Here is a 21782-nt window from a genome sequence, read left to right on the forward strand (position 1 = left end):
TATGTTTATGAAAAGAATGAATCATTTTCCAATGCCTTTTTTTGCTCATTTGTTGTCTTACGAGAAATTTTGGGTAAAAAATAACTTGAGGCAAATAAGCATACTATTTATTGGTGATTATATTTGTGCAACCCCAAATAAAATTGAAGTTAAACCACGGTTATTTTGGACATCACATCTAGCAGCACTGTTGTAGCTGTGACATGGCACCATTTAGCGGCATACACGAAAAGGAAAGCGAGAGAGAAAGGGTTTGTCTAATTCAGCAGGGAAAGGCAGAGTCACCCCAGGGACACAAAAGCATCCATTGCACTACCAGTCTCCTCCAGGTCTGATTTTATTTCTCCTTAGCATCCCTACAGTATTAGGGCAATCTCTACGCCAGTTACTTTATGCTTCCTTTCCATTGTGAGTATAATTTGCTATATAGTTCTAGGTATTTCAGCATAATGCAGTTTGCTTATCCATAGTGTCCAAAAGAAGCCGTGTATCTATCTGAAAATAGTCATCCAAGTCTGTCTTCACTGGTTGCCGCAACGCATGCCACGGGGCTGCTGCATCCAAAAGCATGAAGTGATGTATAGAACAAAAAAAMCAATTACTTCCCAGAATGACTGGCAGGTTAAATCACAACCATAAACTCCACAAGCCATTTGCTGCTGCTCTGCTTTTATACTTTATAAAAATCTTAGGATTATTTTCGGGCAGATTAATGTATGTTAAGTACTGTGTAAAATACATTTTAAGACACAAATTTACATTACATCTATGTAAAATACATCTTTCAGTGATTGGTATTAGGATTTACTTAAATTATCATGTAACAACCTCACTGCATGGAGATAAAGGGCACGTATGCCGCTTTACAAATATGAACCAAAAGCCCCTACAACTCCCACCCACCCATTAAAAAAAAAAAAAAAAAAAGAAGAAAGATGACTTATGTTCTTGTGCACACAGACCAACATAACAGTACAGTTCCACACACGGTAAGAGGGACACAACAACAAAGCTGGTTTACTTGAACGTTTCTAGCAGCTCCAGGCCGCCGAGGAAAGTCCAGGCCAGAGCTTGCGGCCAGCCCAGACGCTCCGCTCCCCCTCTGCGCACTCCGCAGAGCACCACCCCCCTTCCAGAACATTCCCGCACTCCAAGGGCACTCCCTCCCTTTTAAGTCTTTGCTACTCTTTGTAGCATCTTGCTGTGTGCACAGAGAGCAGTAATAAACGTCTCTCATATAGAATGTTTTTTACAGAAAGGGAAAGCAGTTGGTTTAGCGTTCGTAAACGCACCAACTAATAAAGAGCACCTTGGGCCGTGTCCATGACAAAGGTGAAACGAAATAACAGTTAAGTCCTGAATCAACTGCAGCAAGATCTGTGTGTCACAAACAGCCAAAATCTTAAGAACTAGCACAGGGCCTATTTTAGGTAGTTTGCTTCCAAAATGAGGGATTTTTTTTTTCTTTTCTTTTTAGGGAAGAATCTAACCTTAGGAAATACGTAGTAGCTTATTCACGTGCATTCTCCAGCGATTGCCATTACGAACAAGTTGAAATGTCTGCCTTCTCCTGCATGGTGTTTACACTCAATAAAAACATCTGAAAAAAAAATATTTTGCACTCTGAAAGGTTGTTAACCTTGGTGAGTGCCTTCAAACACACCATGCTCTAGTCTACCACATTCAGAAGCTAAAAAAGCAACCCATGTTCAACAGCATTACTGGCTGCATGGTTTCAGGTGGCACATGTGAAAGACATCCTCCCATTTCAAGCGTCACACTGAATTCACTTCAGAATAGAAAGGAATGGAAAAGACTTGCTATGGAATGGTATTTCTCTTCATCACACTCACTTTTAGATACCAAATCATTTGACAGTCAGAGAAACATTGAATTGGGAGTGGAGTGATGCTTTGGGTAAGACACCCCTACCCTCCCCCAGCTTAGCCTCTTTTCCAAAGCATGAAAGTGAAGCAATTATTCACACACAAGATTAGCCAGAAGTTTGTAGTTTCCCTAGATTTCCTCTCTTTGGTTCAGGCTGTCTATCCAGACACACACTTAGGTTATCTAGCGTGTCTTATTTCGTGGTACTTTACAGCAGAAGACTACACTAGCAGAAGCAGAAATTGCAAGATGGGGAAGAGGGTAGTGGGGGGAGGATAACCATACCCATTGTATCCCCTTTTCCTTCTGTGAAAAAGAGGTGAGAAGATAAATAAAATGATTAAATTCCAAGCTGTAGAATGAAATATTGTACTTTCTTTTTTTAAAAATATCCTCATTACCAACTTGAAAAACATTTTTCTCACTTCAGTTTACATGAAGAGTTTTGTCATTAAACTGACATTTAAGTCTGCAAATCAAGATGATGAAAAAAATTAACTTTGCAAACTTGCCTCTCCTTTGAGGACAAGACATTCTTGAAAAAAATAGTAAATTTTACAGATGAAATAAAAGTCCCATTTAACTGTTTAGGAATGGAGTTGTAAAGTGATGAAGTATTTTAAGATTCAAAACAGTTCTAAATGCTGAGTAACCATTTGTTTCACATACTTAAAGAACCAAGTCAGCTGTTTCAAAGGGATTTGTAGGCATAGCAGAGTACTGCATTAATCCAGCAGTCCATTCCAGTTTGGTTCGAATCCTGCCTGAAATTGTTTGCTCCCAAAATATCTATTGAAAAAGAAGATGCAGCTGGGCAAATCTGACAACTCTGAATTTATAAAGATTACCWTCCCTACCCCTGGAAAAAGAAGCCATGTTAGAAAGGTTCCCAGCAAATAAATTTTATTAATGAAAGCTTAAAAAGAAAAAAACCCTGAATCTATACATTTCTTCAGAATAAATTACCGCTATGYATTTCTGCTTGAAATTCAGATGTATTTGACAATGCTAGTCAATTAATAATGTATTTGCCTCTGAAAGCTTGTCCTTCAAATTTAGGTTGAACTGCTCTAGAATGCAGCAGATTGCTGAAAGTAGGGAAAATGCAACCACAAGAACCCTGACCACAGTACGACAGTCTTTCAGTGTTGTGCTAGACAACTATTTAAACTAAATAATGGACACAATATTAAAATATTCAATAAAAGCATGTTTTTGCACCTATTAAAGTGCTGCATTCCCATGCAGGTAAATCACTGWTTTTCATTTCCTTTTTAACTACTCRGACAAATTTTTTAACAACAAAAGCATGGGAGGGAAGGTGGGGGAAAGGAAGATAAATTACCAGTATCACTGTATGGGAAATATTATCATATATGTCTGAAAATAGGGATGTGTTGCATATGTAACAGAGAGGTTACAAAACAGCCCACTTCCCTCCTTACCCTCCCGCCCACAACAGAAACACTCTAGGGGTCCCTGCTGGGTCAGCCATTTCCTGTAGCCCTTCCAAGAATGCCCCGCACTCCAAAGTGGCCTGTTAGGGAAGTAGACAAAAAACAAAGGAAAAGACAATGGCCTGTTAGGGAASTAGACAAAAAACAAAGGAAAAGACAAACACCGAGCAGGAACTTCTCTCTACACTACAACTCTGGCAATCTCTCACCTGCCCAGCCCTCACGGGTATCAAAGAAGACGAGGGAAGAAAAATAAATAATAAAAATAAAYAAAAGCATAAACACATACACAGATGCAATTCAGCTTGACAATTTTTTGTTTCATARATCTTTCATATGCTTCTGTTTTTAGTCCCAAACATGATGTGTACAGAAAAATATGGTTTAAAGGCAGAAGTTAAGCATGGAATTGCCTCTCTTTTTAATAATTATGAARTAGAATTTCATTTTGATGTGAAACTATAAAGGGTAATCTGATTATAACGAATGATTTCTTTCTCCTTGCTTTGGATGGCATGGGATATTAACATCTGGAATTAATCAGCAGCAGTATCACACACACCTCAATAATTTTTATATAAAATTGTGGCCAGGATAACTTGACTCAGAATCTTGCAAAATATATATTAATTGGGGGATGGGAAAGAAGAAAACCCACCTACATTCTTGTTCTACTTTTATTAGGTAATGTGACTCTATGGCAAAACCATATATATTACAGAGATAAAACCATTAGGACCAATTTGTTTTCTGAGCTTTCAGCCATTTGTCAGTGCCAGAATGTTCTCAGGGCCTTAATTGTTCTGTCCAATCAAGAAAAGCCATTAGAAGCTGTAAATCGGCCAAGATCACTACGCSAACACCAGGCAACAGAAGAACAAGGAATGAAACTACTTACCTACTTACGTTTTTTTATCACCTATGATCATGAACTCATGCTATTCCTATCACTGACCTCTTACTCTAAAGCAGAACAATCCTATGACCAAGTAGTTACAAATTTACAATTAGCTAAAGTCAGTAATCAGCTTGGCCTTAAATGTCTTCTTTGATATTTTTATTTCTTTAAATCAGTAGAAATACAGTTACCAGGTCTCTGATGAATAGATTGCAGTATATAATCTGATATTTTTTTTTTTTTTTTTGTCATCAACTGCAGAAAATCATTACAGGAGCAAGTATTTAAATTAGCTTTTCAAACAAAAAGTACTGTATTCTTAAGTTAAACATACCCAATTAACATGCAAAAACACTTCAAACTTTCCCTTATTGCTTAAATATTTGATACTGACTTTCATATCCTTTGCACCAAAGTTCAGCTTCAAACCAGGAAAACCCTGTGATCTATATCTTAATGAGTTACCCAGTTCTGCTGCTGCTCCTGATGTGTTTCTGGAGAACTTCAAGACACTCCCTATTTCATTATTCTAAAATAAACTCATGTCTAACTTAATCCTCCCTTGTGTTTTTCTTCCTCTTTTTCTTTTCTTTCCCTCCACAACAGGAGAGGAACTTTTCTTCCATATCCCTGAATGTGACACCTATCAAGCATTTTTTAAAACAAGCAAACATGAGAAACAGCTAGGCCACCTTTAAGCCACAAACCACAAAACTTTCAAATTCAGATTTGAATTAAAGTTATATAAATCAAGAACGAATTTAAAGATAAATTGCCATTTGTAGCAGTTACATTAACAARTATTATTTCTGAATATCAAGCAACTGCTACTTGAAAGGTTGTAAACATTTATGTAATCATTGYTACTCCAAAGTATTTACACAGGTGAGGCAGTCATGACTTAACATGGAGGGGGGGAGGGGGAAACTGGCTGAATATCACCAGATAAGAATCTGAGATAAATCTAGCCACTGAATCATTTTTTGTTGCATTTGTCTGAAGTTAAGTTTATGTTCCATTAACACTCGCACAAGGCTTTTGAGGAAGGGCAGGAAGAAGTCAGCGTTTTGCGGCCTGGTAAGGAAGTGAGCTGAAATGTAACGACTCAGTTAGCAAGGCACATGCGTATGACCTTTGACCTTTCCTGTCMCACCCAGTCTACCCAGTAAATGGAAAAGGGCGAATGTCTATGAATTATTTCAGCGACACAGGCACACACACACACAAATATGGACAGAAATAAGGAAAAGAGTTAAGTTTTAGGCGGGTTGGAGGTAGCTCTGCTCAAGCAGCAGCGGTTCCTCCACAGGGCGGGGCTGGTGCCACCCCGCGGCAGGAGCACCACGTGACGCCAGCGGCCCTGCTCATTAGCATACGGCCAGGCTGGGCTGCGCGAAGAGGAGCCCGCGGCGGCCATTTTGGAGCTGCTCTGGAACCCCGAGCAAGATGGCCGTGACAGAGCGGCCGCCCAGGGACAACTCAGCAGTGGATATAACGTTTATAGGGCAAAGCACCTCCCTCTTTGACACATTGCAACCAACTGCACAGTCAGAGGGGGGCCAGAGGAACAGCTTCTTGGACAGGCAGAGAATGGTTAACGCACACACTGCAACACTGCAGCTCCTCGGAGCACAACTGGTAAAGAAGGAAAGAAAAAGAAATAAACCAAGAACCCCTAGATATGAAGAGGGACTGCCCTGGTATGTCCGCAATCCAAGGTTTATAGCATATACTTCAAATCCTTCCTGGCTCCAGGCTGTTCAGAATCCATGTCATGTATTAACAGCAGCAGATCCAAATTATGCATAGAACTGACAAACATTAGGGAATACTTCTCAAGAGGAGCCTCACTTCAGCCCTTAAAAAAGAGGCTTAATAAAGCAATCTGTATCTTTTAACAGTACTACATATTTCAAAGCATTTTGTAAAATTAGTTGCCCACAAAACAGTTTCACTTAAAAATGGAAGTCTGCTCTACAAGTACAGATGGTAACAAACAGAAACCCAAAACAAATATTAAAAAAAAAAAAAAGTTAAAGACCTTCAATCACCACCAGCTATCACCATGTCTTTATAAAATATAGTGTGCTATATTTTATAAATAAAAACAAAAAAAATTACCTACAATCCTCTTAAGCAATTTTGCAGGATTTTTTCTTTTAAAGATATAGTTTGTTCTTAAAGAATTGATATCGGAACCTATTTTGGGAAGGAAGAATGAATATAYGACTTCAATGCGTGCTGAAGTCAGGAGAGCAGTGGTTCCCCTTTAACGTTCATGCAGATCATCTACTCTTAATCAGGCTAYGGAGGATCAGGCCTAAAGGGAGTTCCTCTGTATCTACCTCAATACATTAGATTTTCTAGAARGGACCTACCTAAGGAGGCTAAAAATAAAATAATTGTAATAAATAATTCTAGGAGCAATGAGAGTTTATCTTGAAGTAAATTTATATTATTCCTAATCTTCTACTCCTTCCACAAAAATATTAATGACTTTTTTTTTTTTTTTAATAATGAAAATACCTGAAGTGATGTAACTGCTGCGGGCCTGTTGGCAAACATAGCTTGTTTCAGAAGTGATTAATCAGTCCAGCAGCAGATACCTGATGTACTTATCTGCACCGAAGTTAACATGTGAAAATGGAAGGAAGTATTGAAATGCAGCACCTGTCTAAGGCAAGACCGAAAGGATTTACAATTCAAGGGAAACGCACACAACAGATGCCTAAGCAGCTAAATCATTTACAAGTATCTTCGATAACGGATTCATGTAACTAGACTAAAATATGGTTGAAGTTCAAATGCCCAAAAGACAAGTCTCTCAGAAACCAATTTGTGAAGATGGAAAACCAACTTCATTTCATGCAAAATGCTCTACAATTACTCCCTAGACAAAAACTTTTCTCCCCACTAACAGCTATTTACCAAATCAAATCAGGTTTGCAACAAGTCTGAAAGAGATGTTTCTGAATAAACAGTTATATACCACAATTACCTATGCTTAACCTCATACATAACAAACTTTCAGCTTATAGGAATTTTTAGTAACTTTAATATTTCTGATTTCAAGCATAATACATGGAAATTGTAACACCAAGTTACAGCAGCAGTGTTTTAAGGAGAAAAAAATAATTATACGCTTCATACATCTATGAAATTCCCTTTCTTTTCCAACCCTAACGATTCTACGAAATTCTCTTTTGATCTAGGAATTTAAGGATTCCTAGATTAAGAATGTAAGAAAAAAATCTCATCTCTAGTTTTGGAAATGTAACATTAAACTATTAAAGSTTCTTTATTATAGATATGTACTCTTGCAATACCATATTCTTCAATATTCTGACCACATTTCTATATATGTGCATTCCATGTCTTTAATAGGTTTAAGCAGGCATAGCTAATTGGCAAATAAATTTGTAGAACTACTTCACTGAGCTAGAAGGAACAGAACCTAAGACCTCTCAGAACTTGTCAGAAAACTTCATGAACATGAGGTYGTGATTTATTACCAGAGCCAGTCTCAATTAAAAAAAAAAGCTTAGAAATGTGTGTACACAGAATGTAATATTTGAATTAGAATGCATGTATGTGTTAATACTTTAAAACTATAAAACAGATTTTAAAATTGTTTTATTTTAAAATGAGCTAAACAGATTAAGTACAAAACTAGGATTTGAAGTAACTCATSTGAGAATGCTTTGATCCAGGATATATTAAAGTGAGACTGTTAACAGGAAATTAAGGTAGCATCTATACAGGTTCTCAAAATATATGTACATTTAGTATGTTTAGATTTCTCTTAATTACATAATAAAAGTTTCACACATCTTTAACTCTGTCCAGTTTTGGTAACATGCCAACCCACTGCAGTATAATTTCACCAGGCTGCACTAAAATAAACTTCATAAACTTTAAAATGTAACTTCCCTTTTCCATCCTCCCTCGAGAAAGAGAGGGGGAAAAAAAAAAAAAAATGGAACCCTGTCACTTCTCTAATTCTTTCTCTACGCAAGTAATTTCAAGCTGCCACCTCCATTTTTATACATCATGACTAGAGGTTGTATTTTATACTAGAGCTTCTTTTATGCCATCCTTAGGGAATTATGGAGCAACAGAATATCCCTTATGTTCCAACTTCAGTTTTAAATCACTTCACATTTTAAGAGTAGTATGAGGCAAAGAAAAACAAACAACACCCTTCCTAAAAAAGGTGGGTTTTTGTTTTATCCATACTTTTTTTTGGTATATAAAACATACCCCACCCAATTTTCCTCATTTATCCTCTTGTGTTAAGTATTGTGTTAATTAACTCCAGTGGTCAAAAACTGCAAACTGAAGTTTTGTCARTTCTTGTACTGATGAAATTCACGACAGTATCAATCTTTTTCTACAAATGTGAATTATTAAAGTTTCAATAGAACATCTACTAAAAAACCCTTCCATTCCTATATTTACACAGGTCAATAAGCTAAATTTAAGAAACAAACTCTCACATGGGACTGCAAAGAATGAAAAAAGAAGGTTTTTTTGAGGTAAAAATACAATAAAGTGATGGCAAAAAAAAAAAAATCCCAAAATTTGCTAAATATTTGAAAAGATTTCCTAAGTCCAAGACACCTGACAACAGGTTAACCAGGATTCACAAAAGGAATTTTTCAACATATTAGCTCAATGCATGATGACTTCTGTCAGTTTTGTACAAAGAAGACATTATAAAATACCTAGTTGAAAGTATTAAAATTCAATTGCTGCTTCAAATCTATTTCTTGAAACTATAATAAATTGGAGGCAAGCTTTTTTTCATGGCAGGTTTTTGTAACATAGCATCTCTTCACAGTACTGTGAAGTCGAGGATAACGCTTAGAACAGCACAAAATGACAGAGCACTGCGAATATGCAGGCTATTTTAATAGGTAACTGAACTATCAATGGTAATATCACTCATAAACCTGTGCTTTGAGTGCATGAATTTAGTAAAGAGGATTTTTAGAAATTTAAGAAAAAAGAATTAGTTCTGTATTAAAAATATCCAAGTTATACTCAGCAAGTAAACTGTATTAGTTTACCAAAACATTTTAGAAAATATGAACTGTTAAAAGCAAAAACATATACGCCCCATAAAAATAAAAACTTTGCATACATTATCTAGTTCACCAATATCTTACATGATTTGATATTTGTTCTTGGAAGAAACAAGAGCTGGTTGTTCACCAGCACAGATTTTAATGAAGTGTTTTGGAGGGCATTGCCAGTATTTTTAAGAGTTCTCATAAATCACAAGCATAAAGGGTAATTTTAAAAAGAAAATAGTATTCCAAACCTCTTTGTAACTATATGATGAAAACTTAGGTCGGTGAAGGAATACACAATTTTTTTAATATGTACACATTTCACTATTAGGTGTTTGCCTATAAAGCAAGGAATTCTTACTTTAAAAGGCCTTTACACACAACAGCAAATTTAAAAGTATATCTCCGTGGTATTAAACAAGGTAGTCAGCAAGAAATGGACCCATTGAGGCCACAYGTCCTCCAAATTTGTCAAGTTTTTCTTGCTGTTCTTTGATCGCAATAACCCMAGGTTACCATTAATGCCTTACCACACTGGGCAAGTGAGGGCACGTACACGCCTCGTCTGAGTTAGCATGTTGATGTGACAGCTGCTGGCACAGATAACACCTATGAACTGACTGGTCAACGGGTTATCAACATATACAGTGTGCGCAACAGCAGACTTCTCCCTGACTTACTCCTCACTAGAGGGAGTCTCTTTCCTCACTGCAGATGCCCATTTCACACACACACACACACACACAAAATTAAAAAAAAAAAATTAAATTCATGAGCATATGCACTTTTCACTGACAGCATTCTGCATTCTATTAAAAATATAAAAATGTGCGGCAACCTCAAGTGAAAATGTAAAATGCATAAACTCCAAAATAGCTGAAACTCTACCTTTCCGTTTAGGATAACAAAAAAAATTAAAAGAGGCTAGCACAGATTTAAACATTCCAGATATAAAAGCATGAATTTTCTAACTCACCGTATTACAGAAAGAAAAAGAGGATATCTAAATACATTACAAAAGCTACAAACTTCTTCAAGGAAATGAAAGCTAAGATATCAGAACATTATACAAAAGTCTGCTGTCGGGCAGGAAGAGAACAACTAAAACCAACACCCACCACAAAACCCGAACAAAATACATGCTCCAGACCCTCCCAYCTAAAAAATTCATCCATGCTAGAACACTGTGTACTCACCTTTTAGATCAACCACTAAGTTTTAATAATACAAAGAAGACCAAACTGCAGAATTTTTAAATATTCTCTTCTAAACATTTATTCAGACATTAAGGCATTCTACAATTCTCTATTTCAACAAGAAATGGTCATTTACAGGAATYACTTCATTGGCCAGCCTCACTCTAAAAGCACCATCCTATATATGGTGCTATATAATTCTATTTATCTATCTATATATGGTCCTTCCTATCTATGTATGTAGCAAATGATCGTTATTTCTTTGAATATGACATAAACACCTTAAGAGCCACTTTTTCATACATTATAGCACACTGTAAAACGACCACAAATGAAGTTCCTGATAGTTACAAATACACATCAGAAAAATGTCATTTGTGTTGGGCAGCCTATGAATTTTCAACCACTACATAAGTATAGGCAAGTGTTTCAAAGTAACGTCACATAKTAAAGATAAGTAAGCAGTATAGACACAATTTTAACTGCAAAAATTAATAATCTTAGATTTCACTACATTTAAATATACTAGGGAAAAAGGAAAAAAAAATCACATTCACACACACTGACAGAAATAAAGGTTTTATAACTCACAGTTTATTTCCTCATCTAATCTTGTCTTGAAATGATATTTATCTGTGAAACCGCAATAATTTCCAAATACTAAACATATAACTACCACACTAATACGTTAAGTATATACCTACCACACAACATAGAAAAACATAGGAGGATAGTAAATGGAAAAAATATTTTAAGACTGCAAACTATTTAATTACAAATGACAGTGACATACTGAAAGTAATTTTTGGCCTTCCTATCTGTATTTCATATATATCCTTGAGATTTCTTGCATAAATGTATTTCTTGAAAATGAGCTAAGTCTAAATAATATTGATAACAGAAAACACACCCTTTATGATCATGCATTGTACAGAACTTCTACCAACCAGATAGAGTTTAACATGTTTCAACATAATTTTAATCTCTAAGAAGTTCAGGCTATTGGCTAGCAAAATCACCTTATACTGGGAGAAAACTGTTTCCGTATTAGACCAAGTTTCCTGTGCCTATCTCCAAACTTTGRAAGGATCTTTTACAAGAAAATTAAAATACTAACAGTTCATGTTGAGTTTCCAAATATGTGAAATAGGCATACAAACCAAAGCTGGGTAAATACTGAAGACTATTGCATGCATGCATGCCTACAGGGAGTTGCRTCTTATTGAAAACAATCTTTATAATACATATAAAACAAGATATAAAGAGGTTCCACAGTAACAGCATCAAATGAACTGTTTTAAAATACTATTTTCTCCTTTGAATCAATCATGTAAAATCTGTTCCAAACCTATACAACAATTGAGCTAATCTCATTAAATAATTACAAAATGCAAAAGCGTTCCATAAATCTCAGGAAAGCATCAGGAAGCATAATTTCAGTCCTGCTATACTTTGTAGTTGCTATACTGTGTAGCAAGGTAGCAACTCATAAACAAAACCCTTTTACTGGAAGCAAGGCAACGAGGCTATSAAGGCTATCGTTGAAGGGAGCACAAAAATCTCCTACAATTATTTGAAAATGAATACACATAAGCCATTATTTGAAAACATTATTAAAACTAAATTTTCTGYATATTAACTTAATTTATTCAAAAGGAGCAGTCATTCTTTTCCGAATAACATGGTGTCACAGAACTCAATTTGATACTTTAAGAATATATAAAATAACTACAAAAATTATGCATAAAAATACGTTTTGCTTGTGAGTATTTGTTAATTGTACAAGTGCTCAAATACTAGTGAATTTAATGTGCATTTAATGATGGTCCTGACAGCTGCCATTTGCCCCATTTCACAGATGTACAAACTTAAAAATTACCTACTGAAGACAATATCAGGGCACYTTAAAGAATTTTTAATATTCATATTAATATAATGATAATACTCTCCTTGATCCTTTCCTTTGGGACTACCTTAAACAGTATCAGAAAAAAAAAGCTAACACTTATTTCTTACATTCTTATTAGTTGTTTACAGAGTTCATACTTAACATTTTACACCCAGCTTAAGCAGACATTTAGTACATTCCCTAGTCTTTATAAACAAAAAAGAAATATAAACTCAGTATTAATAACTGCCTTAACTGGGGAGTTAGAACAACCTGTTGCAAGAAAATAGGGCCCAAAATGTATTTAAAATTATAAAAGAAATGCAGACAGCATACTTTGATAATATATTAATCTCCTAGATGCAAATTCCATAAATTCATTCATAAAAACAATATTTACCTTACCAAAAATGTAATATTTTGTAAACATTGTCCTGTTTCTAACACTCTGATAGCATGTTAACTAAACTGTCTAAATTTACAAGTAAAACAGCACAATTTGACAGCACAAAGACAACAGTTTTAAGCTCAGTGACCATTCCCTAGCAGAGTTGAGCCAGGCAATGCTCATCTCTCCCTCTCCATTTTAGATGGGTATTTTTTCCATCTAAAGCCTCTTGGTGTTAAGCCTCAAACTGACATCACAATATGAAGAGTTATTTCAAAATGACTATAACGCAAAAAAAAAAAAAAAAGTATATATAAATATGTTATGTACTATAGACATTTCCCCTGGTCATCTGTCAACTATTAGAAGAACCAAAGAAATAATATGCTACATCTCTAAAATGTCCTCGTGTCAGAGGGCATTATGCCAGAGTGCCATTAAAATGCGATACTAAAGCTATGGTTGTATTTTTTTTTAAGTATTTAAKTAAATAGAAAAAAAATAAATATACATTCTTTATATGCTACATATACTACTACTACATATGCTATTATATACCCCAGTTAACTTCTTCCGTTTTGTTCAACAGGGGCCTCTGGGTCAGCCTTGACTAACAGTTTTGTCCTTGCTTAGTTCGTTTCGTAACAAATTACTGATGTCATCACATAAATAACAAAGAACTAGGCCAGTTTCTCCCACCAAAATGTCCTCCCTTCTACTAAGTTCACAAGCACAAGAAACTTTCACCTGAAATTTTATCAACATTATTGCGCGCAGCAACAAGAGAGGTTGTCTACATTTTGTTTCCAACACGACACTCCACTTCAACAGCTCCCATAGTTGTGAGGATATTCACCAGCTAAGTAGAGCACTAGCAGCTCACACTAACCCCAACCCAGAGGCGGGTAAGGTAGCGCTCTCGAGGCGCTGTGCAGCCAGGCCCGCCCCTGTCCCACCCAAACAGCCCTCTAGAGCGGTGCAAGAGAGCGCCACCACCGCAGTGCACACGCGCACAACAGGAAATCGAAACAGGAACAACCACCTGGCACTTCCAGGCTCGCGGTGCCTGCCAGGGCTCGGCGCACAACCTCGCTTCGCCCCGGACCTACCTGTGCGGCGGGGGGCGCCGCAGGGACCCGGCGCACGCGGCTGCTGGCGGAGGAAGCGCCCCCGCACCGCGCTCCCCACCTGCCGCCACCTCCGTGGCGGAACCGCACGGCGCATGCGCGCCGCCGCCTGCACTGGAGCCGCGTCACGTGCTCCCATGCAGTACGTGCGCAGCGCTGTGGCGCGCGGGTGCAGGGCTGCAGCTGCCGCGCATGCGCGCTGCGGCCGGCGCAGCGCAGCCCGCGGCAGCGTTTCGGCGCAAAGTGCTGCCCCTAGCCGGGCGCGGCGAGAGCGCGCCCCGCCGCCCGCGCCCCGCCGGGGACGTGCGGTACCTGCGTCCCGCGGCCGCGCCTGCCTCAGCGCCCCGGCGGCCGCCGCCGCCGCCGCTCCCCTGCGCTCTCGCTGCCGCCGTAGATTCAAAATCGGGAGCCACTCCGGGCGCCAACGCCGCCTCCCCGTGTCGCACGCGCCGGGCCGTTATGCAAATCAGACGCGTGTCCCCTCCCCTCTGCCGTCGGGCCCCGCCCCTTTCGTGGGCACAGGGGCCGGCAGCGGGGGCTGCCGCGCCGCCGGCCAATCGCCGTGCCGGCCATCTTGGCAGCATGCAAATGAGCCGGGCGCTATTTAAATGAGCCGCTGGCTCCGCCCCCTCGGCGGGCGGTTGCAGGCGGTTATTGGCGATAACCGCGCGGCCGAGGCCGTTTGAGGGCAGCGCAGGGCGCGCGGTGGCGCCGCCGCCCTGGCTGCCAGGGGGCGCTGCGCGGCGCGGCGCTCGGGCGCCCAGGGGGATGGCGCTGCGGCAACGGCCGCCTCGCGTTCCCGCCACAATGGACGTGGCTGTGTGGTGGGGGGGTCTCTCCTCCCTAACACATGTGGGGAGCCTCACTGAGTGTCTGTGGGGCTCTTAAAAAACAGTCTGTCACCACCTTACAATATTGCTCGTTGTAGCTCCCTTACCTGCCCTCTTTCTCCTCTTTCATGTTTTTGAGCTGTCCTGGGGGAAAGCTCAAGATTTTTTTTTTTTATGACCAGAAGCCCCTGGCCAAAACTTTTTTTTTTTTTTTTAATTACATGTTTTGGGTTTGAAGAGTGTCAAGAAACTTTGAAATCTACCTGAAGCCAGTACTTCATGTAGATCAGAGTGCACAGCTCAGGCAGGTTGCCAGGACAAAACCTGAAGTAGCCACTTCTCGCTCACCGTCAATACCCACCCAAAGGAGGGCAGGGCATTCCCACCTAAAGACCATGGGATTTGCTTTAACCTGAGCGTTAACWTGGCACGCTATGCTGAGGCCAAAGGCAGAAATGAGTAGTGTCAACAGCTTGCTGACAATTAGCTCAACACTAACGTAGTTTTGAGACTCAATCCTAGTTGCCCACTGTGTGATGAGAGTGGTTTTCTCCTTAGGCAAACTCACATTTTTTTTCTACTTCAACAGCGTGCTGAATACACAGCAGGAGTTTCTGTTAGGCACACACAGGGCATACTGTGTGTTCTTGGACATTGTGCAGCCGTACCTACGTGGCATGGTCGTTGCAAGGGCTCTGCTGGAAGCACTCCACAGACTTAACAGAAGGTTTTTAACATGTTGCCGTTCCCACTGGGTTGTCTGAGATCTCTGTTTAATGCTTCCACTTCCACAGCGATGGATGATGAACGATGGCAATAGGGACCATGAATGTGTGTTCCATTATTTGGGACAAGCACATATGCAGCAGTGCTTTAAGCAGGTGTATTAGCCTGGGGACTTGGAACGGCCCAAGTGTGAGCGGCCATCTTGCTCTGCTGTCTCTGCAACAGGCRTGGCAGTTTCTAGTAGAAAATGTGCAGACACCTGAGACTCACACACAAAATAGAGATAAAACCTTCACAACCAGCTTTATCAGAGTTTCTGGAGCTCTAGGGAYGCACATTTACAGGATCCATGAACAATCCTCCTTTGAGAATGAATCAGTAAGACAAACGTTTTGGCTAAATGATGCATATTCCCCAAARATTGGATATTAATATACTCATCTCTTTGGATAATAATTGGTGCTATTCCAAACTTAATTTAGTATGGAAGACTTTACAGCTATATAATTTTATTTTTTTTCACTGAACAGCATTTGAAGTACATAAAGGAGGAATGAGGAAGGAGGATTTATCACCCTAAAGAAGATAAAACTTACCAAATTGTGATTGTTTATAAAAACCTTCCTGAGATCTCTGATGAAAAGATAGTAGTGAAAAAGTTGAGTACCTCAAAGGAATCTTATTTTTTGATCCTGGTATTTGTTTCAATTTGTGACTCGGCACAGTTTAATCAGCAACTGAGGGGACCACTGACTACTATGAGAAGAGATGGAATACTGTTCATTTTGGGTGTCCCCAGACTTTAGATTGCTGACAATCTCTGAAGTGTTTGTAACTAACAGTATGCTGCTGTTCTTTCAACTTCAAAAGATTCCAGGTGTGCAAAGCTTATATTTTGTCCACAGGAAACAGAAACTGAGAAATCTTGGAAAGAAGTTCAGAGCGCTGYATTTGTAATCAAATACAGAAATATGAAAGTTGCATTGAAATCTTAATAGCACAGAAATATTTGTGCAAGGCCCAGTAAACTGACATTTTTTTTCKTAAAAACTACTCATTAATATTTCAAATACTGTTTAGGGAACATTTGTTAATATTAGCTATTTATGAATGATTTAAACACATTTTAAAGGTGACAAGAAAAATATATTCAGTTTTATATAGAAATGCCTAGAAATATAGCTTGTATGCATGCTTTTTGGAAAGATAGAAGATGACCTTGTATTTCAGCAAAGAGTTATGGCAAAGCCAAAAGCCGGCTTTAAAAACTTTCTTTGCTCTTAACAGTTACAGAAAGACAAGCTGTTAAACAGAAAAACAGTTAATTTTGTTTTCGCAGCTCATTACCATTGATTGCCACAGACAATGAAGATTAAAATCAGCATCATTTTTCTTTTTTTAGAAAGATTTCTTTATAGTTTTGTCTTTCTCACAATAAAGTAAATGTGTTCATTGCAATATCATATCCATTTTCTATCATTAAAATGTGCTATATTGTCATTTCTTCGAGGTTTGTTTTACAGAAAAAAAAAGTGCTCCTACTTGTTTTATTGAATGTAGGATTTTTAGTTTCTTTCTCAGAAAATATTCCTGTAGAGTCTTAAACGCAACAACAACAATGAAAAGAGCAGAAGTGTATTTTATTTACTTACCTACTTCACAGTTTTATTAATTTCATGAGGTAGCTCATAGAAAGTGCCCTGCCATGGCATTTTAAGAAAGYAGTATAAGCAGTGAGTTAACATCCTTAAAATTTAAGAGCAATGACAATGTCAGAATTATCAGCTCAGTAATTTGAGTAAGTCCAGATTTCTTTTAACTACTCTTTCTGAATTTGGTCAAATTGGTCAAATTTTGGTCAAATTGGTCATAAATTCAAGACAATGACTCAGTTTATACTACTCAGAATATTTGTAAGAGGAAAGTTAAAATAAAAATATTTGAGAAATTATGAATTCAGTTGCATTATTTGAACATTCTTTTTTTATGACAGAAAGAGAAATGGTGTGTAATGCAATTACTTCACTGGAGATAAGTTTACACAATGCTAAACYTTCAGCACTATTAACAAGTAGTTGTCCATATAGTTCTCTTTCTGTTTGAGTAATGTGCAAATATCTTGCAGGGATAAGCGCAGAAACAAAGACCAGTATATTGTAATATGCTGGAAGAAATGCAGAGTAAATTCTTTCCTGTGAGGGTGACAGAGCCCTAGCACAGGCTGTCCAGGGAAGTTGTGGAGTCTCCTTCTCTGGAGATCTTCCAAACCCACCTGGATGCCACCCTGTGCCCTGTGCTCTGGGTGTCCCTGCTGGAACAGCGGGTTGGACTAGATGATCTCGAGAGGTCCCTTCCAACCTCAACCAGTCTGTGRTTCTGTTAATCACAGAATCACAGAACGTTCAAGGTTGGAAGGGACCTCTYGAGATCATCTAGTCCAACCTTCCTGCTCAAGCAGGGACACCCAGAGCATGTGGCACAGGGCGGCATCCAGGTGGGTTTTGAAGACCTCCAGAGAAGGAGATTCCACAACATCCCTGGGCAGCCTGTGCCACTGCTCTGTCACCCTCACAGTAAAGWAGTTCCTCCTCACATGGAGATGGAACTTCCCGTGTTTCAACTTATACCCATTTCCCCTTGTCCTGTCACTGGCCACCAATGAGAAGAGCTTGGCCCCTTCCTCCCTACATTCTCCCTTCATGTACTTRTACGTATTAATCAGATCCCCACTCAGCCTTCTCTTCTCCAAGCTGAACAGGTCCAACTGGCTCAGTCTCTCCTCATACGAGAGGTGTTCCATTCCCTTAATCATCTTTGTTGCTCTCCGCTGGACCCTCTCGAGGAGCTCCATGTCCCTCTTATACTGGGGAGCCTAGAACTGCACACAGTACTCTAGGTGCGGCCTCACCAGAGCTTAGTAGAGGGGCAGGATCCCCTCTCTTGACCTGCTRGTTAATACTSTTTTATTTGCAACAGCAAATATAATCTTTATGAACTCAGACACTAAATTTAAGCTTTGTTGTAGGCATATAACATTTATATAACATTTTATTTTCTTACATCCAGGTAACTGCTATCAGGAGTTCCCAGTCTCTGAACCAGAGGATGCTAATAAGGTGATTACATGATCCTTCTTTCTTTCTGTACACTATTTTTTCTAGAAAAAAAAAAAAAAAAAGTCTTGATACCTTAAATATTTCCCAAATATTACTGGTCTCCACATGATTTAATAACATCTATCGGTGATGTTGTGGAGACACAAATGGGAGAGCTAAAAGGAAGCATATAATTGATGCATAATGGAGGTATAATTCTTAGTATGAAAATGAACTTTTTTTATATATAGAAAACTGTTGACATAAAAAAATCAGAATGTGATGATAAATGGTTAGCAATCTGGGGAAAAGTGTACACTTTACCTTTTAAATAATTGCTGGAAAATATGTAATTGCCCAAGGTCACCTTGACAAACAGATGGCACTGTTAAACCAATACATTTATGTTAATTTTCCTGGTAACTGAGTTGATTAATAAGTATTTTCTTGCACATTAAAAACCTAATGGGATGGAATGATTATGACTTTTTTAATTGCAWGTAGGTATTATGCAGGGCAAAAAAAAAATACTGTAATATCAGAAAATAGCAGAGAATTTTCCAAATTTCCATATTTGTTCATTACCAGAAATATGTATAATGAGAAAAAAATACATACGTATCTGATAATGTAACTGGTGACTCAGTGACTCATTGGAACTTGAAGAATTTCACTAGGGAGGCTTATAATGTAGCTCAAAAAGGAATGTTCATGACATTTTTCTGATACAGAAAAACAAATAGAAGATATTTTAATTCCTTTTTAATATGTCCACGTCTTTTTTTCATACATAAAGTACAGCCAAAAAAACTTTTTAAATTTAACAGCATACAAACACCACAAGTTCGGTAAATGTAACCAAAATACCTGAGGATTTTATCCTGTAATGAACTGAAATTATTTAAGTCWTATCAATGTTGGCTACTTTTCACTRTACCTACTATCCAATTGCATGACTTAAGTTAATATTGTTTTTCTGTTACTTTTCGGGGTCATAGGAGGTTTAGAGAAAAAACGTAGAGATGCTCTCTTCTCAGACTTAATAGTTTTATTAATAAATTTACTAGTAGTCCATAGCCCAGCTGTTTCTGATGTAAGTTTCTGATCAAAACTTACTCTCTTATGATTTTGCTGTATGATTCAGTTCATCTATGTCCTGGGCAGATGTCTTTAGATTAAATACYTTGCTGTCTTTTTCTTTTTCCTACGAGTTGTCCTCTCACTTTACTACCTTCCCCTTCAYTTAATAATATAACAAGCTAGACATAACTTCATTGCTGTTATTAATAAGGAAACTGAATTTGTGCAAGCCTCTGTACCAGCCAGATTGATACAGCTCAGTGGTTAACAGACAATTCAGTGATGAAGAAGGAAGTGACAAAAATAGCTTGTTAAATTAGTTTCTACTACACTGAAGTAACCTACGAGTATCTTGAGATATGAGATGTCATGATCTGCAGTGTGAATTCTTGTGTTTCACCCCTAGCTAAAGAGTCTGTCACACATCAAAAGACAAAGTAATTTTAACAAAATGTGGCCTAATGGACAAATGGAATCTAGTGAATAAAGTCCTTTTCCCATAGTGTCTAAAGTGAAGCTATTTAAAAACACCAATTGAATCTGTTTGATGAGTAGAAAAGCTCATCTGCCCTTGTTGCACTTTCTGACATGACATAGTTGCTTGGTGATAGTGATGGTTTTGGTGATAGTTGTTCTTGGTGATACATGTAGGTGATATATGGTGATAAGTAATTATAAGGTGGTAGGTAGGTGATATATGGGAGAGCCATAAAACTAAGGGAGCTGTTCTGGTTTAAACTACTTTTCTTGGAGTTTGTTTTGAATAACTGAAAGGACTCATCTGGTGACAGCAGAATAATATCTGTTCATCAAGCGGATTGASTAAGTGACTTAAATGCAGTGGTCTTTCCCTTATTTCTGAGATAATTTAACTCGCTTTAGAAAACAATTCCTTGAAATACAAAGTAATATTGTGGTATGTAAAGGTTGAGAAATAAGCAGTGCTATCTCAGTTTTAACTCTTACACTACCTTTAGATGAGATATGGCTGGCCTCCGAATTACATGGTTAAAGAAACTGTTATGACCTTGTATCTCATTAACTTGTATCTGATCTATCTAGATATTTTTAGAAACTGATGAAGAAATGTAAAGAATGCTTCTGATGTTTTCTCCTGCAGATACTCTTGCAAATATGTTCAGACCTGTTGGAAGAAAATTATCCCAACAGCTCAGGAATGTAATGAATATCTTACATCTTCTATAGTAAATAAACCATGCAGATAAATCTGAAGTATGTCTGTTGATTTTTGTGTAATCATCACCTGATGAATTTTGCTGTTAATAACTTAGTTCAAAGATTAAAGGAAAAAAGACCTTTTATAATGTTTAAAAATAGAAACACTCTTTAAAAGAGAAAAAATGTGTGGAATGTAAAAATGTGCTTGTTTGGGTTTGTTTAATTTTGTTAATATTTTCCCTGCTTGGATTGAATTTTATTCATAATGATGTGTAGTTAAAATGAACAGGAACTTAAAACCCAATAAATTTATGCCAAACCTTACAAATCAAATCAGTCATGCTTATTAAAAAAAAAAAAAAAAAGAGAAGTGCTTTATTTCCTGTTGGTGTTAGGCTTCTCATTCTTTTTGATAAGAGTCATTGTGGATAGAATTTAAATTTTGAGATATTCTCCTGTCCTTAAAAAATTTCAAAGTTAAGCCCTCATCTGATATTTTTTGCTGCATTCTGAGTCCTTTCTCCTTGACTTCTTCCTATATGCTTTTTTATCTTGTATGTAAAACAAGACCAGTACCTCATTTCCTGTATAAGTGATATAAATAAATACAGGTATAGTGTGTGTTTTACTCACTATAAGTAATCGTAGAATCATCATGGTTGGAAAAGACTTTCAAGATCATCAAATCCAACCRTAAGCCACTCAATACTATACTTTTAAAACCACGTACTAGGTACGGGGATGATCCCAGGGGACAATCCCTTCCCTGGTCCTGCTGGCTACACTGTTCCTGATAGAAGCTAGGAGGCCGTTGGCCTTCTTGCCCCCCTGGGCACAGTGAGGGCTCATGTTCAGCTGAGTGTTGACCAACACTCCTAGTTTTTCCTTCTCCATACCTTCCTCTCCATAATCATCTTTTCATGCCTGTAACAAAACTATGCTTGGAAAAAAAAGTGTTT

At 38.0% G+C, this 21782-nt stretch overlaps 1 long non-coding RNA gene across 2 annotated transcripts; it reads left to right on the top strand.

Moving 5' to 3' along the window:
* The first annotated feature begins 16012 nt into the window (after window positions 1-16012).
* On the top strand, window positions 16013-20889 carry LOC112948198. 2 transcript variants are annotated; one of them, XR_003249559.1, is made up of 3 exons: window positions 16013-16346; window positions 18536-18585; window positions 20765-20889. It is a non-coding gene; the product is annotated as an uncharacterized LOC112948198 (long non-coding RNA). The 2 variants fall into 2 exon arrangements; XR_003249560.1 differs by having other exon boundaries at window positions 16013-16127.
* Window positions 20890-21782: the final 893 nt, after the last annotated feature.

Source organism: Nothoprocta perdicaria, unplaced genomic scaffold (assembly GCF_003342845.1).
Source record: "Nothoprocta perdicaria isolate Ctin4 unplaced genomic scaffold, notPer1 scaffold_256, whole genome shotgun sequence".
NCBI classification, from domain to species: domain Eukaryota; kingdom Metazoa; phylum Chordata; class Aves; order Tinamiformes; family Tinamidae; genus Nothoprocta; species Nothoprocta perdicaria.